The 16,907-nt window shown below is 41.6% G+C and overlaps 1 protein-coding gene and 1 long non-coding RNA gene across 5 annotated transcripts in view; one reads left to right on the forward strand and one right to left on the reverse strand.

Moving 5' to 3' along the window:
* LOC149225262 (potassium channel KAT3-like) overlaps positions 1–16,907 on the reverse strand; it is a 234,331-nt gene that overhangs the window by 85,132 nt on the left and 132,292 nt on the right. The window lies entirely within an intron of this gene.
* Positions 1–16,907, forward strand: part of LOC149225263 (uncharacterized) — a 127,371-nt gene that overhangs the window by 1,201 nt on the left and 109,263 nt on the right. The window lies entirely within an intron of this gene.

Here is a 16,907-nt window from a genome sequence, read left to right on the forward strand (position 1 = left end):
ATATTTTCTTCCCACGCAGATTACTTGTTCGAGGACACATAATTTTACAGGTGCCAATGGGCATCACTAGTAGGTTACTGGCACGCTTTTGATTTCAGAAGCCCATGTCACTGTCCCCAAAATCCCATTTTCTCTCTTACTTCCGTGGTTTGGTTAAGAAGTCTTTTTTGTTTATTTGAATGACTTATAAACATGCACCAAGCGTTCCATGAAAAGTTGTTTTATATATATATATATATATACATTTCTTTTTTCATTGCGACAATTGGGTGGTTGGAACAATGGGATGTTATCTTTCTACCTTGTTTCAAATTTTAAGAAGGGGCATTTTTGGTCTCTTGTGATAAGGCTCAAGGAGTAGTCTCCTCCACTCCTGTGGAGTCTCAGCGCTTGCTAAGACATATATTCTTGGCGCTTGCTAAGGCATATATTCTTGGTATATCTGACTTATGAGTTGTTGGATATACTCTTGGTGTTATAGTGGCAAGGACTAGATTTGATCTTGGACCTAACTCAAATTGCTCCAACAAATTACCAATTCACCATAGTGAAAAAAATTTAAAGACCTTTCTATGCTTAGGATATTATACGCCCAAACCAACAAATTACCAACTTACCATAGTGAAAAAAAATTTAAACACCTTTCAATGTATAGGATATTATAAGCCCAAACAAATTGTTTCTATTTTTTAGAAAGAAACAGTTATATTTCTATTATATAAGCTGGAATCTGGCTAGAACCAATACATTCAGCGACAATTTCAATTCTAAATTCCTCCAAAATAGCTCTAACCAGAGGCAAAGAGTTTTTATGGGTTTTTGACCTAGGTTTTTTTACAACATTTAGCTTATATGTTCGCCAAAAGACACCATTAAACTTTACATATTTGCATAACATAAAAAAACTACATATATATGCTAACTAATGTCTTCTTTCGGTGCACGCTGTCTTGCTTCTTCCATTTCTGCCGCTTCGACCTCCTCTTGCTGGCCTACATTCATGGGATCACTTTGAATAACCACTTGTTGAATTTCCGGAGAAGGAGCTCCCTGGTCACCCCTAGCTTGCTCATTATCGCCGCCCTCCTCTATATCAAACGCTTGCTTTAGGACTGAGACAACCACAATTTCCACATTTTCTTCTAGGTTCTCCACCTTCCGGTCCAAGTTCTCGATCTTTGTCATGATGACCTGCGATGTTGCCTGGACAATCTCCATGTCCTTCCTCAGGCCTTCTAATTGACCCATCACAAGGGAAAAATGTGACCTGGCTTTAGTTAAAATTTTCCCTCCAATCTGCAAGATCATCGCTTCCACTTCATTCTTGAATGCACCAAATTTCTCTAGGGAGTCTCCCGCTCCATTCCCAGATGGAGAGGCCATGACCTTATTGCAGAGAGGGTGAGCTGCAATCCACAATGCGTATGCTCTCCCTAAGCATCTCGTTGTAGCCAAATCAATTCCAAATTGACGACGTTAGAGGTCACTTTTGAATCAATGCTCTTCGTTAATGCTCTTCCTGTAATAAAATTTGATTCCATTGCTTACTGCTTCAAGAAAAATTCCCACACGAATGATCTGCACCAATCCTCCTCGAACTCAGAAGGCGCCAATCCTTCGTTTCCTCTCAGCGTTAAATCTCAGCGTACGAACTTCCAGTTGTCCTTAGTCTTGTCATGTTTCTTTATTAATGTCCATTTGGAGGATGAAGGATCCAACATATCTCTGGTCCTTCCTTTGCATAACAAATATACCAATATATACATTAGACAATTAATCATCCCGTCAGTTAATTCACTCTTCTCTGGGTTCTTCTTGCCAATCGAGGATCTCCATTTAAATAACTTCATGGGATGTGACATTTGGTTAGTGCGCCCTCATCCACCCTAAGGTCGCCTTGCTCCAGGGTGACAACCCGATTTGCTTGATCATCCGCGGGCCTATTATTTTCCCTCCTTATATGGAAAAATTCTATGAATTCAAACTTATCCAACATTACAAAAATTCTTTGCAAAATTGGGTTTAGATCTTGATCCTTGTTTTTAGCCCAATATATACATTTTTGAATAGTAATAAGGGAGTCCCCAAAAACAGATAATTGGGTTATTCCTTCGACTGTTGCCAATCTCACACCTTGCCATAATCCATATGCTTCCACTTGATTGTTTGTGGCTATTCCCGAATCCCAATCTCGAGGCAAAGTTTTTCCATACTTTTCCATCGGCGCAAAAAAAGACCCCTCCTGCTCCAGCCTCCCCAGATTCCCTTTCGCCGCCCCATCAAAGAATAGCTGATACTAGCCCAAAGTTTCCTTCCATTTCTCAAACTAGTCTCCAGGCATACGAATGAGATATGACAACTTTTGACCTTTGATTGAGATTCCTTTTCTACCAGTTTGACTTTTGGCCTTATGCCATTCTCTCTGTCTCTGTATATCCATCCATATCTCTAGAGTGGAACCCCTTCGTCGACACGACATCAAATAACAATTGAGAGGCATATCATGCTGTAGCTGAGGCGTTAAGCTCTCTTCCTCCGAAGATGACATGATTTTTAGTGAGCCAAACCGCCCAATAGATGTATTTCAGAATAATGTTCCAGCACCTGGAAATAGTTGAAGATGAACCATTACTCCACGAAGGTATAGAGCACCAATTTTCAAATATTTCCAACCAATTGGCTGGGATGGCATGAAGTTGGTAAATAGGCTATAAGGCCTCCCTCCAAACATTCCAGGTGAAGGGGCAGTGGTGGAAAACATGGGCAATGTCTTCCTCTACGTTTCTACAGAGAACGCACCAAGATGGGCCCTGAATCTGCCTTTTTTTTCAGATTCTCTGCTGTTAAGATTTTACCATGAATAAACTCCCAACAAAAGGTATTTACTTTCGGAAGTCCATCCTTGTTCCACACTCTAACCCAAAATTTTGAGGCCTGAGGATGTGGAAGTTGTTTCATCAAGAATTCATACCCATCTTTTACCGTATAGTACCTCTGTTTACCTCCTTTCCAAATTCTCTGATCCAATCTATTGGTAGCAATCGAGGCATACCCTTTTAGGGCCTTGAAAACCATGTTCCAGAATGATGACAACTGAAGGGGGAGATCTAGGTAAGACCAACCCACCCATTGCCCAAAATTATCCCAAACAGAGATGTCTGCCAATTTGCTTATCCCTTGCGCCTCCATCCAACTTGCTAATTCCTTCATCTCAGTAGATTCCCACAATGTCTCCCCGGGGAGTATACCATCTTTCCAAATACTGATATGTCGCTCATTCCCCAGTTGCCACCCCAAATTTTCCAAAACCATCGGAGTCGAGGCTTTGCAAAGCTTCCATATTTTTGTTCCCGTCCCTTCCCATCTTTCTTCCTCAGGTTTGAGTAGGCGATTCTTATGGAAGTGTTTCTTGAGAAAGGCCTACTTCCACCATTACTTGGAGTCTGTCAGTAATCACCAGACCAATTTAGCGCTTAGGGCCGGGTTCATGAATTTTGGGTCTTTAATTGCTAATACCCCCCAAATTTTTTGGGAGTCCGATTGTATTCCAATTTATCAGGCGGGACCGTTTCTCATTGTCTCTTCCTCCTTGCCATAAGAATTTTCTTATCATGCAACTAATGCTGTTCATTATACTTTTGGAAGCCAAAAGACCAATATATGTGGGTAGAGAAAATAAGATGAACTTTATGAGAATTGATTTCCCCGCAACATTTAACCACCTTGCTCCCCAAGGAATAAGACTTTTTTTCTTGTTCACCAAACCCCCAGCTAGTCTCAAATAGCATTCAAAAACTCTTTGAAACGAGAAGCGATGATTTTGGATGCCCCCCCAGGAGGAGAGTGTCATTTGCAAATTGCGAGTGGTTTATATCCTTGACATTCCTGGCTATTCTTAACCCTGGAAAGTGACTAGACACCCTTGCCACTTCAAGTCTTTTGCTAAAACTTTCGACCATAATGATATATAGGTGAGGGGATAGAGGACATCCCTGCCTCAAACCTCGAGAGGCCGCAAAGAAAGAGGTTGGGTGCCCATTAATAAGGGGGGGATCCAGGGGCAACCAATACACGCCTTTATCAAAAGAAAAAAATCTTGACTAAACCCAAGCTTAGATAAAACAGAGAAAAGAAAAGAGTGATTTACCCGGTCAAAGGCGTTAGCCATATCCAGCTTGACGACCATTCCTTCATGTCCCGCTTCTTTGTTGGAGTGAACTGCTTCTTGAACTAGAATGATATTGTCCATTATATTCTTGCTTTGCATAAATCCACCTTGGTTCTCTAAGATAAAGGATGGAAGGGGGGGTTTCAGTGTGTTGGCCATAATTTAGGTAAGGATTTTGTATGATGCATTACAAAGAGAGATTGGTCGAAACCTTGAAAAATTCTTTAGATTCGAATCTTTTGGAATAAGAGCTAGGAAACCTGAATTTGTGCTTCCTCCCAATTTTTTCTTCTCATGGGCAAAAATTAGCATTTTAAGGAGGTCAACTTTGATTAAGGACCAAAAGGCACGATAAAAACAAATAGGGAATCCATCCGGCCCCGATGCTTTATCTGGATTGAGCGAACTGATTGCCCTCAGAAGCTCATCCTCCACGATTGGCTTCATTAGATCTAAATTTGCAGAATGGGAAATTACTGAAGGGAGATAACTTAGAAAGTCATTTGCCTGGTCCATGGGGACCTGCTCTTCTGAATATAAATTTTTAAAATGCTTGAAAGCTTCTTTCTTAATTTCCTCGAAGTCTGAAATTTTTGGTTTACCTTCTAGTATAATTTCTTTTACCTTATTTCTAACTTCCCTTTCTTTCGCCTGTTTATGGAAGAAGGTAGTGTATAGGTCCCTTCTTTTAGCTAGAGACTCATTGATTTGAGCCGCCACAATGCTTCCTCTTGTCTGCTAGCTGCAAAGATTTCCTTTGTCAGTTCTCTTTCCTTTTGGAGATGCCAATCTTCTATCGGCGCCTTTTTTGTCATTTTATAATGAATATCCAATTGATCAAGGAGTTCTTTCTTATTTTCCCCCCAGAGGCTTGAATGTTTCCTTCAGCCATTTCCTAAGAACTTTTTTAACATTGTGAAGCTTTGATTCCCATATGTAGGAAGGAGAGCCCTGGACTGAGATTTTCCATGCTTCTATTATTAGATCTCGCACTCCTTCTTGGACCCATGCTAAATTAAAACAAAATGGAATTGGTCCATAATTTTCCGGTTTATCTTACCGCAAGGTTATTGGGCAATGATTTGAAATGCCATTTGAAATGACAGAGGACAAGCATTCAAGACCTTTGAGGAGCCAATTGTGAAAATTTCTGAATCTAACAAACCAAAAATCCTACTGCAATAAACTGATTTGCATTATCTACTTGTATTATCCAATAACAAGTTATTTTCAGAAAATATTAATGCAAATACATTGCAGCCTACACCAATATATAGATCGAGTATTGAAAAAATAAATGAGACAACCATACAAAGGACACACTTATTTTTGGACTAAACGACCCCGGAAAAAGCCAATGTGTGAAAATTCCTGAATCTAACACATCAGAAACCCCTACTGCAATTACTAGTTTACAATCTCCTATTTGTTCTTTATATTAACAAGTTATTTAATTGCATAAACATTGAAGTAAACACTATTGCAACCTTCACAAATATACAGATCATGCACTGAAATAAACTGAGACAATAGCACAAGGGACACCGTTATTTTTTTACAATTGTCCCCGTAAAAACCCAATTCGGGAAAATGGTGCAACATATAGAGGGTTTGTATTATTAAGCAAATATTGTGAATACAACTAGGGTGCCAGAAATGGCTCACCCAACAAAGAATACCCTCGGTAGTAGTACCTCTATCCGGAGACAAATATTTTGGCAAATCAGCAAGCAGATGATCAAACCCCACAGCGACTCTGCTGTTCCCTATGCTGGACAATGAAAGTTGCTCCAAGCACTGCTTTGGAACTGCGTTACTCCTCCAGGAGCTGTGTCACTCCTCTAGGAGATGCGTCACCCTCTCCCCACTCAGAATCTATTGATTTGCTCCCAGTCTGCCCCACAAAATCTTCCTAGTGCTGCCTCTGAGGCCTAGTGTTAGACTCTACGGCTTCTGCGTCACTTGCGTCAGCCTTCTGTGTCCTCTGTGTCAGCACTTTGGCCTCTGCGTCAACCCTTCTAGGGCCTGCGCTATCTTCCCTGGCACTGCGCTGCCTCTCCGCTATGTTTTCTTCAGCGTCAGATGAAAATCCCTTGCTGAACTGCCTCTCACTGCAACTCTGATCACTAACTCGATTTGCTCAGCAAACCTCGCCCCAGAAAATCAAATTCTTTGATCACTTGGTGTATCTTCAACTGACCCTCAAGCCTCCTCTTATACTTTTTCTGTTGACGAATCAACGACCGAGATTAAGTCCCTAATCAACGGCTAAGATTGTTATGAATATAATTCATAACAAGTAAATAAATAAAATAAATGTAAATATTAAATAATCAAAAATTGATTATGTTAAATAGTCATTAAGTTAAGTGAAAAAGCATGTCTAAAAGACATGCCTAATCATGAAAAGTCACCTGCTTAGGTATAAAAGCAGGGTCTCATTGTAACATTCATATCACTTATACATTTATATATATAATAAATTATTATTATTAAATACCTCTTGTGTATTTTTACATTCAAGTCTACAAGCTATCAGTTTTTATGCTTTAGTGGTATCAGAGCCATGGCGCACAATATAATTATGCAAGTCTTTGAGCGTAGTTTGCCGCACAGTATGCCATTACGTTCACGTCCTGAATTCATGGAGAATTTTAATAAAATTCAAGAAGCATTTCAGCGTGTAGAAAATTCATATGCAAAAGTTAGTCGAAAGGAAAATGATCTAGATGATAATTCTGATGAAGCTTATACAAATCAAGATGAGGATTTAGATAAAGTTGATCTTGATGTGAATAAGGATGATCTAGATGAAGATAATGATTCTGATGTAGCTGTTATAGATCAAGAAGATTATAATGTTGAAAATCCAGATGAAGTTGATCTTGATGTGGATGAAAATGATATAAATCAGGATGATGATCCCGATGAAAATGATGTCGATAAAAATTATGTAGGTCAAGATGATGATCTAGATGAAGATGAAATGGATGATAGGGAGTACATAAACACAGTTGTCACAGGTGAAGAAGAGGATGATCAAGTTACTTTGTTGGAAGAAGAAATTGAAATATTTACAGATACTGGAGATATAGCAAATTTGAATGGGGCTAAAATGAGGGATTTAAATAACGTGTTTCCTTTGGATTATGGTCCACAGTTGGATCTTGATAATAGAATTGTCAATTTGCAATGGCTCAAAGAAGCATGTGATCAGACTGTTGCTGCGAGAGGTGGATCACAGGTTTCTGGAGATGAACTGGCTATGTTGTTATGTCAGGTGCTGGATTCTGATAAGAGAGGGGATGAGATAGCTGGGGAGATACTTGATATGATTGGAGATGACGGATTTGAGATAACACAGAAAATATTACAGCATCGGAAAGAACTTGTCGATATGGTACACAAAGGGTTGTTGGTATTAAAATCTGAGAAAACATCTTCCTCATCTATGCCTAGTTATGGCGACCACAGTGGGAGAACCCGTCGGATCTGTATGCCTTCAGATGCAATCCCTCCATGCCGAGAACCTCAGACCCAAATATTCGGTTATCAGAAGAATATCTCAGGTTCTCGGCCAAGGCAAAATCTTTGTCCTCTGTTCCACCCGCTTCAGCAAGAATTCCGTCGCCCATGCCCGCGCGTCCATTGCCCTTTCACACCACTGCCTCTATCTACCCTCTCAACAGTCTGCTCTCCACTCCGCTTGCAAGCCGGAATCTTCCACGGCACCGTTCTGTCTCGCTGTCTTGACACCGTTCCTTTCCGCAACATGTATGGTTACACTGGTCACCGCTCCAAGGACTCGGAGGTCGTAATGAAGGCCATCGAGGGCAAGGAATGGGGTCTGGTTCTCATGGACGAGGCCCGCGTTGTGTCCGCTAAAAACTTTCATGAAGCCGTTGCGCGCACCAAATCTCACTGCAAGCTCAGCCTCACAGCTACCCTTCTCCGAGGGGATGAGACCATCAACGATCTAGAGTTCATCATCGACCCAAGCTGTACGAGGCGAATTGGCAGAACTTGGTTCAGGCGGGGTACTTGGCAGATGTCACCTGCTACGAGATCTTGTGCTCCATGCACAAGGATTTCCTCAGAGAATATCTACAGCGCTTTCTCTTCATTGGATTTGGGAAGGATGACAAGCACACAGTCCAACACACGCTTTATAGTGCCAACCCCTACAAGCTCATGGCCTGTGAATATCTCATCAAATTCCTTGAGTCGTGCAACGATAAGATCATTGTCTTCTCGGATAATCTGTTTGCCCTAGAAAAAATGGGAATCATGCTGAAAAGACACATGATTCGGGGTGACACCTCGCACGATGAGAGGCTAGAGGTCCTCGACATGTTCAAAAAGGCCTTGAGTGGCTTCACAGTCTTTCTTTCCAAGGTGGGAGATACCTCTCGGTGGTCATACAGATCTCATCTCAGGGCGCCTCCAAGAGGCAAGAAGTGTAACGTTTGGGTTGTGTGTTGCGTCCCAAAATCATGTCAACCCTGTCCGCAGTTCTTCGCTCCTGCACCGACGACAAGAGCACACGCAGCATCATTAAAGACCAGGTGTCAAACGACATGCTCCAACGGTTGGTGTCTTTTTCGTTTGGGCGTATAAGCTTAAGCCATCCGATTAAGCAAATAATCATAATCGATTGGGATAGCAGCGTATAATTAAATATAACTTAAGTAAAATCTATTAATTAATTAATCTAATTAATTAATATATATATATATATATATATTAATTAATTATGCAAGTCTTTGAGCGTAGTTTGCCGCACAGTATGCCATTACGTTCACGTCCTGAATTCATGGAGAATTTTAATAAAATTCAAGAAGCATTTCAGCGTGTAGAAAATTCATATGCAAAAGTTAGTCGAAAGGAAAATGATCTAGATGATAATTCTGATGAAGCTTATACAAATCAAGATGAGGATTTAGATAAAGTTGATCTTGATGTGAATAAGGATGATCTAGATGAAGATAATGATTCTGATGTAGCTGTTATAGATCAAGAAGATTATAATGTTGAAAATCCAGATGAAGTTGATCTTGATGTGGATGAAAATGATATAAATCAGGATGATGATCCCGATGAAAATGATGTCGATAAAAATTATGTAGGTCAAGATGATGATCTAGATGAAGATGAAATGGATGATAGGGAGTACATAAACGCAGTTGTCACAGGTGAAGAAGAGGATGATCAAGTTACTTTGTTGGAAGAAGAAATTGAAATATTTACAGATACTGGAGATATAGCAAATTTGAATGGGGCTAAAATGAGGGATTTAAATAACGTGTTTCCTTTGGATTATGGTCCACAGTTGGATCTTGATAATAGAATTGTCAATTTGCGATGGCTCAAAGAAGCATGTGATCAGACTGTTGCTGCGAGAGGTGGATCACAGGTTTCTGGAGATGAATTGGCTATGTTGTTATGTCAGGCGCTGGATTCTGATAAGAGAGGGGATGAGATAGCTGGGGAGATACTTGATATGATTGGATATGACGGATTTGAGATAACACAGAAAATATTACATCATCGGACAGAACTTGTCGATATGGTACACAAAGGGTTGTTGGTTTTAAAATTTGAGAAAATATCTTCCTCATCTATGCCTAGTTATGGCGACCACAGTGGGAGAACTCGTCGAATCTGTATGCCTTCAGATGCAATCCCTCCATGCCGAGAACCTCTGACCCAAATATTCGGTTATCAGAAGAATATCTCAGGTTCTTGGCCAAGGCAAAATCTTTGTCCTCTGTTCCACCCACTTCAGCAAGAATTCCGTCGCCCATGCCCGCGCGTCCATTGCCCTTTCACACCACTGCCTTTATCTACGCTCTCAACAGTCTGCTCTCCACTCCGCTTGCAAGCCGGAATCTTCCACGGCACCGTTCTGTCTCGCTGTCTTGACACCGTTCCTTTCCGCAACATGTATGGTTACACTGGTCACCGCTCCAAGGACTCGGAGGTCGTAATGAAGGCCATCGAGGGCAAGGAATGGGGTCTGGTTCTCATGGACGAGGCCCGCGTTGTGTTCGCTAAAAACTTTCTTGAAGCCGTTGCGCGCACCAAATCTCACTGCAAGCTCAGCCTCACAGCTACCCTTCTCCGAGGGGATGAGACCATCAACGATCTAGAGTTCATCATCGGCCCAAGCTGTACGAGGCGAATTGGCAGAACTTGGTTCAGGCGGGGTACTTGGCAGATGTCACCTGCTACGAGATCTTGTGCTCCATGCACAAGGATTTCCTCAGAGAATATCTACAGCGCTTTCTCTTCATTGGATTTGGGAAGGATGACAAGCACACAGTCCAACACACGCTTTATAGTGCCAACCCCTACAAGCTCATGGCCTGTGAATATCTCATCAAATTCCTTGAGTCGTGCAACGATAAGATCATTGTCTTCTCGGATAATCTGTTTGCCCTAGAAAAAATGGGAATCATGCTGAAAAGACACATGATTCGGGGTGACACCTCGCACGATGAGAGGCTAGAGGTCCTCGACATGTTCAAAAAGGCCTTGAGTGGCTTCACAGTCTTTCTTTCCAAGGTGGGAGATACCTCTCGGTGGTCATACAGATCTCATCTCAGGGCGCCTCCAAGAGGCAAGAAGTGTAACGTTTGGGTTGTGTGTTGCGTCCCAAAATCATGTCAACCCTGTCCGCAGTTCTTCGCTCCTGCACCGACGACAAGAGCACACGCAGCATCATTAAAGACCAGGTGTCAAACGACATGCTCCAACGGTTGGTGTCTTTTTCGTTTGGGCGTATAAGCTTAAGCCATCCGATTAAGCGTATAATCATAATCGATTTGGATAGCAGCGTATAATTAAATATAACTTAAGTAAAATCTATTAATTAATTCATATAAATTAGTTAATCTAATTAATTAATATATATATATATATATTTTTTTTTTTTACAAATTCGGCTGCTGGTTGTATTCAAAAAAGGATGGGGAGGCTAAGCTCTAGCATTACATGAGTAGAGCTCACGGGATGAGCTTGCAACTGTATTACATTGAAGCATTCAGCTGAATTGCTTTCATTTTTAACTTGAAGGGTACTAACACAGGAATAGATTCAGACAAACTGCAAAAGAAGTAAACAGACTTTACAAAACATCTAATCTATACTTATGTGACTGATCTGCCGAGCAGTGGAGTCCTTCGGGTGGCTGTCAGCTTCTGCAATCTTTATGCTAGAGGAACTGGTACCTGGGGCGTTGATCTTTTCCATCATGTACTTGAGAATGTCTATAGATTCTTGTATATGTGCACAGGTGTTTGATAGAGCATTAAATTGCTCCTGCAGTGAAGAGATACGATGAAGGAATAAGTTTAGATCTGCTTCATATTTAGCAGAGATTATCTTGGTAGCGGTCTCAATTTTCTCGTCCAAGAGGCGTTGATGCGTTCTGACTTGCTCAAGTTCTGCTTACAAGTCACGACAGTGAAGATAGTCTTCACTGCAGGCCATCTGAAGGTCCTCGATTCTGTCCTGAAGAAATGCTGAAAAGAAGCTCCAGCAAGCTGTAGAAGACGAGACAATGAAAATCAGACAAGGGATCAGAAGAGTAGGGAAGAGGGGGGAAAGGGGCTCAGAGAATTGAGCGTGGGGCAATAAGAAATTCCAGAGAAAATGAAGACAGGTGTTGAAGTTGATAAGAGAGGAGGATGATTAACAGAGATTAGAAAATGCAGAAAAGAGGAAACGATCCTTGTCAACACCGGCTCGAGGGCAATTTCTTTGCGAGAATGAAAAGGGAAGAGGGGTCGACTCCCAGGAAGAGCAGAAGTAAAGAATCGGGCAGGGAAGTGACTGTGTAAAAATGAAAGAGCAGTGAAAGGAAGCGCGAGCCAACTGCTATCCAAGATAACGAGAGCAGAGGAGCGAACGAGAATGGGGAGGAAGGCTTGGGGATAAGGGGGGAGCCTCCCGGTATAAATAGCATGCGAGTTGTGAGGCATGGAGGACTGTATCACGTGGAGAGTGCTTGAGCTGTCACGGTTTTCACAAGAGCAGCGAGGATTCAAAGAGACAGAGAAATCTGCAGTGGGATATGGAAAGATTCCCCGCTGCGTAGGGCAGATAACTTCGGGATTATTATGGATTTGGTCAGGGTACGCCCTGAGAAGAGTGCGAGTCACTTGATATGAGAGATTTGTACAAATCATGGAAATCATGGAAGAGATTGGAACAGGTCCTCGTTGTTACAGAGGATACTTCCTTTTGACCGATTGCAAGCTTGACTGGCACGTTTATCAGCTTCTCGATTGATGGTTCGAAGGATATGGTAGAATTGAAATTCCTGAGTTTGATTGATCATGATTTGGCATCTGCTGATGGTTTGCTGCAAGAAGATATTGGAGGCTTTTCGCTTGCTAGTCATTAAATTTATAATGATAGCAGAATCGCCGAAGATCATAGCTTTCTGAATTCCCTAAGCCTATAGCTGAAGTATACCTTGATAGAGTGCTAGAGCCTCTGCTCTGTTGTTTGAAAGGATGCCTAATCCCCATTCAAAGGTGACTAAGGGCTCACCGATGGGGTTGTAGATAACGCCCCCTGCTCCTGCCGCTCTTGGATTTGATTTGGAGGCACCGTCAAAGAACAAGGAGTGGGTGTTGCATGAGTGGAGCCAATTGTTGAAATCGTCCTGCTTTAGTCGAATTTTCCATCTGTGGCTGTGAGTGCTGCCCAGGTTGCTGTAGGTTTTCACTGCTGGAGGAATACTAATCCTGTCTATTAAGCTCCTTATGAAATCTTTTTCCTCAGTCCAAAGACTTGTTATATCAATTTTTTTTGTGATCTTAGATGCGATGGTTTCTATCACCAGGCTTTTAGCCTTGTTACAAAGATGCCTAATTGAGGTCTCTTTATCTTTAAAGATCTTGCTGTTCCTAGCAATCCAGATCCTCCATAAGAGGGCCAATGGGAGGGCATCCCACACTCTCTTAGTAGGGTTATTTTTCATGGATTGCCAGGGGTAATTTTTTTTCCAGTTGTGAAGAACTTCCCCAATGGATAGCTGAGGATTCCAGAAGGGAGACACGGAAGGATTAATGCTATTCCAACAAGAAAAAGCAAAGGGGCACGAAATGAAGAGATGTTGAATAGACTCCTCTGCTTCTTGGCAATTAGGGCATCTGGAAGGTCCAGCAATGCCTCTTTTTTTAAGATTCTCTGCAGTGAGAGTTTTCTCTTTTAAAAGGGTCCACATAAAAAATTTCACCTTAGGGATTGCTTCTGCTTTCCACACTGTTTTCCAATGCATCCAAGTTGGTGCCGGGTAGTCCTTGCTGCATAAATAATCATAGCCTGCTTGTATTGAATAGCTGGTGCCAGTGGGGTCCCATCGGAATTCGTCCTTGCCATTTTGGACTGTGGGAGTAATGCTGTGAAGATGTTTTCGGAAGTTGTCAAGATTCTCTTTGAGGCGTTGAGGGATAGGAGGAAAAATCCATCGCGTCCAAGCATGGGTTATTGCATCCCATTGTGAAATTTGGTCTAAATTGCATATTCCTTTGCTTTGAAGAAAGAGTATTATTGAATCCATACCTGGGAGACTGTTGATTGGCAGATTGCCCATAATTTTATCGGTGCCGATGTTGATTTTTCTACCACCTTTAGGCACCTTGGAAACATTTTGAGCCATGAAGGAGATGGCTTTTTTACAGAGTTTCCAAATCCTTGTGCAGTTTCTGTTGGGTATTTCAAGTGTGAGCAATTGTTGCCTTGGGTGACTGAGGTATTTGGCCTCCAAAACTTTTTTCCACCAAGCTGGTTGGTCTTCAATAAGCCTCCAGACTATCTTTCCGCCAAAAGCTAAATTTGTGAGTGTTGGAGTTCTAATTCCAAGACCTCCTTTCTCTTGGTTTAGAATGACTTGTTTCCATCCAACCAAGTTAATTTTTTTCTTCTCATTTTTCCCTCCCTGCCAAAGGAAGAATCTGAGAACACTGTCCATTTTGCGGTGAAAAGAAGCTGGAGCTTGGGCAAGGGAGAATTGATAAAGGGGAAGAGAGGAGAGTCCCAATTTGAGGAGCACCAATCGCCCAACTGGGTTGAGCCAAGTGGTTCCCCACTTTTAGACTTTTCTTTTCATTTTATCTAAAGTTAGATCCCAAACATCAACTCTTGCATTCCCTATACTCACAGGCATTCCCAAGTCGCTGAAGTGATCCCAATTTAGCTTGCAAGGTACACCAAATATGCTGGCAATGCTTTGAAGCATTTGAGCTGAAGCGTTCCATCCATAAATACAACTTTTGAGGTGGTTAATCAGTCCCCCTGAGTATCTCATGAATTTGTCTAATAAGGATTTGAATCTTCGAGCTATGATTGTGGTCGCCCCTCCAATCAGCAGGGTATCATCAGCAAATTGAGAGTGATTGATGTTTTTCACTCCATCTTCAAATTTAATACCAGTGATGAGGCCTGTCTGCTGCTTATGATCAAGAGCGCAACTGAAGGACTCAGCCATTAAGAGGAAAAGATAGGGGGATAAGGGACAGCCTTGCCGTAATCCTCTTGAGGATCGAAAGGAAGGCCCAGGTTTGCCATTGATAAGAGGAGCAATCCAAGGCCCAGAGATACAAGCTCTTATGATATCAATAAAAGAGGAGGAGAAGCCCATTTTTTGAAGAACAGCAAATAGAAAGGAATGTCTTACCCTGTCAAAGGCATTTGCCAAGTCCAATTTCAGAATGAAGCCCTTTTCATTCCTAGAGTGGCTTGAGTGAATGGCTTCCTGAACTAAGAGGATAGAGTCTGAGATTTGCCTGTTAGCCATAAAGCCACCTTGGTTTTCAGAGATTAACATTGGCAATAGAGGTTTGAGACGGGAAGCAAGGACTTTTGTGAAGATTTTGTAGGAAGTGTTACATAATGATATTGGCCTGAATCGAGAAAAATTGGAGGGGCGGTTCTCCTTTGGAATGAGGGCCAGATGAGTTGAATTTGTGTAGCCTCCTATTTTGTTTTTCCTCTGTATCCATTTGAAGTATTTGATGAGGTCCTTTTTGATCGTTTCCCAATAGTCCCTATAAAAACATATAGGGAAGCCGTCCGGCCCTGGTGCCTTGTCTGGTTGGAGGCACCAAATTGCTTCCTTGATTTCTTCTTCTTTTATTTCTTCTGCCAACTTTGCATTTGTTTCTGCTGTGATTTTTGTTGGTAAATGCTGTAGGAGGTCTGCATAGTTTTCGTCCTCTCCTGTTTCAGTTAGGAGCTCTTTGAAATGAGCTGAAGCAACGTTTTTGATGGCTGTTTGATCACTGTGTTGAGTGCCTGCGTTATCTATGATAGCTGTTATATTGTTTCTAATTTGCCGAAAAGTAGGTTGCTTATGAAAAAAAGCTGTGTTCTGATCTCCACTTTTCAGCCATGTTTGCCTAGATTTTATACGCCATTTTTCTTCCTCTTCTCTTCTGATAATGCATAGCTGGCTGTAAAGATTTTCTTCTTGGTTCTTTTCAGCCTGTTGATACTCTTGCCTTAGTATTGCATAGTGAAGCTCCTCAATTTTGGCTTTCACTTCTCTTTTTTTTTCTTTTGGATCTTTATACTGCGTTTTGGCCCAATTCTTGAGCGCATTTTTCACATTTTTTATTTTACTTTCCCATATAAAGCTTGGAGATCCTTCAACATGTTGACGCCAGGTTTGCTGGACCAAATCGTTGGCTGTTTGGTAGTCATTCCATATATGATTGTATTTAAAAGGAAGAGGGCCCAGAGGGCAGTGAGATTCAAGAGCTAATGCAGTGGGGTAATGATTTGAAGCAGCAAAGGGTAGGATGGAGGCGTTGACAGCTGAAAAAGTGGAAAGGAAGGAAATATTTACCAGAATTCGGTCAAGCCTCTCCATAATATTGTTTCTACCCAATCTGCGATTACTCCAGGTGTATTTACGATTTTTTGGGATGATATCGACAAGATCACCATGTTGCATTATGTTTTCCAGCTGATTTCTAAAAGGGTCTGGAGTGAAGCTGCCTCCACGTTTTTCATTGGCATGTAAAATTAGATTTAAGTCACCCCCTAAAATGATATTGCTGCTGTCTTCTTCTGCTATGTTCTTGCTGAGGGAATCCCAGCAAACTTCTTTGTCCCTATAATGATTCGGGGCATAAACATTGTAAATTACAATCTGCTGTTTGCTCATATTGTTCTGCAATACTGTCTTTACCCAATGCTGTTCTATTACTTCTGTTGCACTGTTCCACTCATCCTGAAGCCAAAGTGTAGCAATTCCGCCTGAGGCCCCTCTGGATTCGCATATACATCCTTTATAGCGCTTATGATATTCAATGATCTTGTTAATTTCTGACTGTCTCTGTTTTGTTTCTTGCAATAAAACAATGGTTGGCTTCTCTTGATTAATGAGATCCTTTAGGGCATTAGTTTTGGAGGGGTGCCCTAGTCCCCTGCTGTTCCATGAGAGAATTTTAATCATTTCAAATGAGAGATTCGAGGAGTTGCTCTCCCTCCCTTATCTTTGCTTGCTATGTCTTTATCTATTGATCCTTGTATATATGACTCAATAGGGTTCTGAAGCCCCAGTGCTATGTCTTTTTGCGCATTCTCGTCCCTGTGCTATTTGGCAGACTTTCTTCCAGGCTTCTTTTGGCTGTCTAGAGTGGATCCATGTTCCTTGGAGTTGCTTCGGGTGATTCTGAGAGGGGGAGGATCTGATGGGAAGGAAGAGGGAATGACCTGGGGATGG

This window comes from Pinus tabuliformis, chromosome J (assembly GCF_031772625.1).
Source record: "Pinus tabuliformis cultivar Carrire ecotype Pingquan chromosome J, CPIR1, whole genome shotgun sequence".
In the NCBI taxonomy this organism is placed as follows: domain Eukaryota; kingdom Viridiplantae; phylum Streptophyta; class Pinopsida; order Pinales; family Pinaceae; genus Pinus; species Pinus tabuliformis.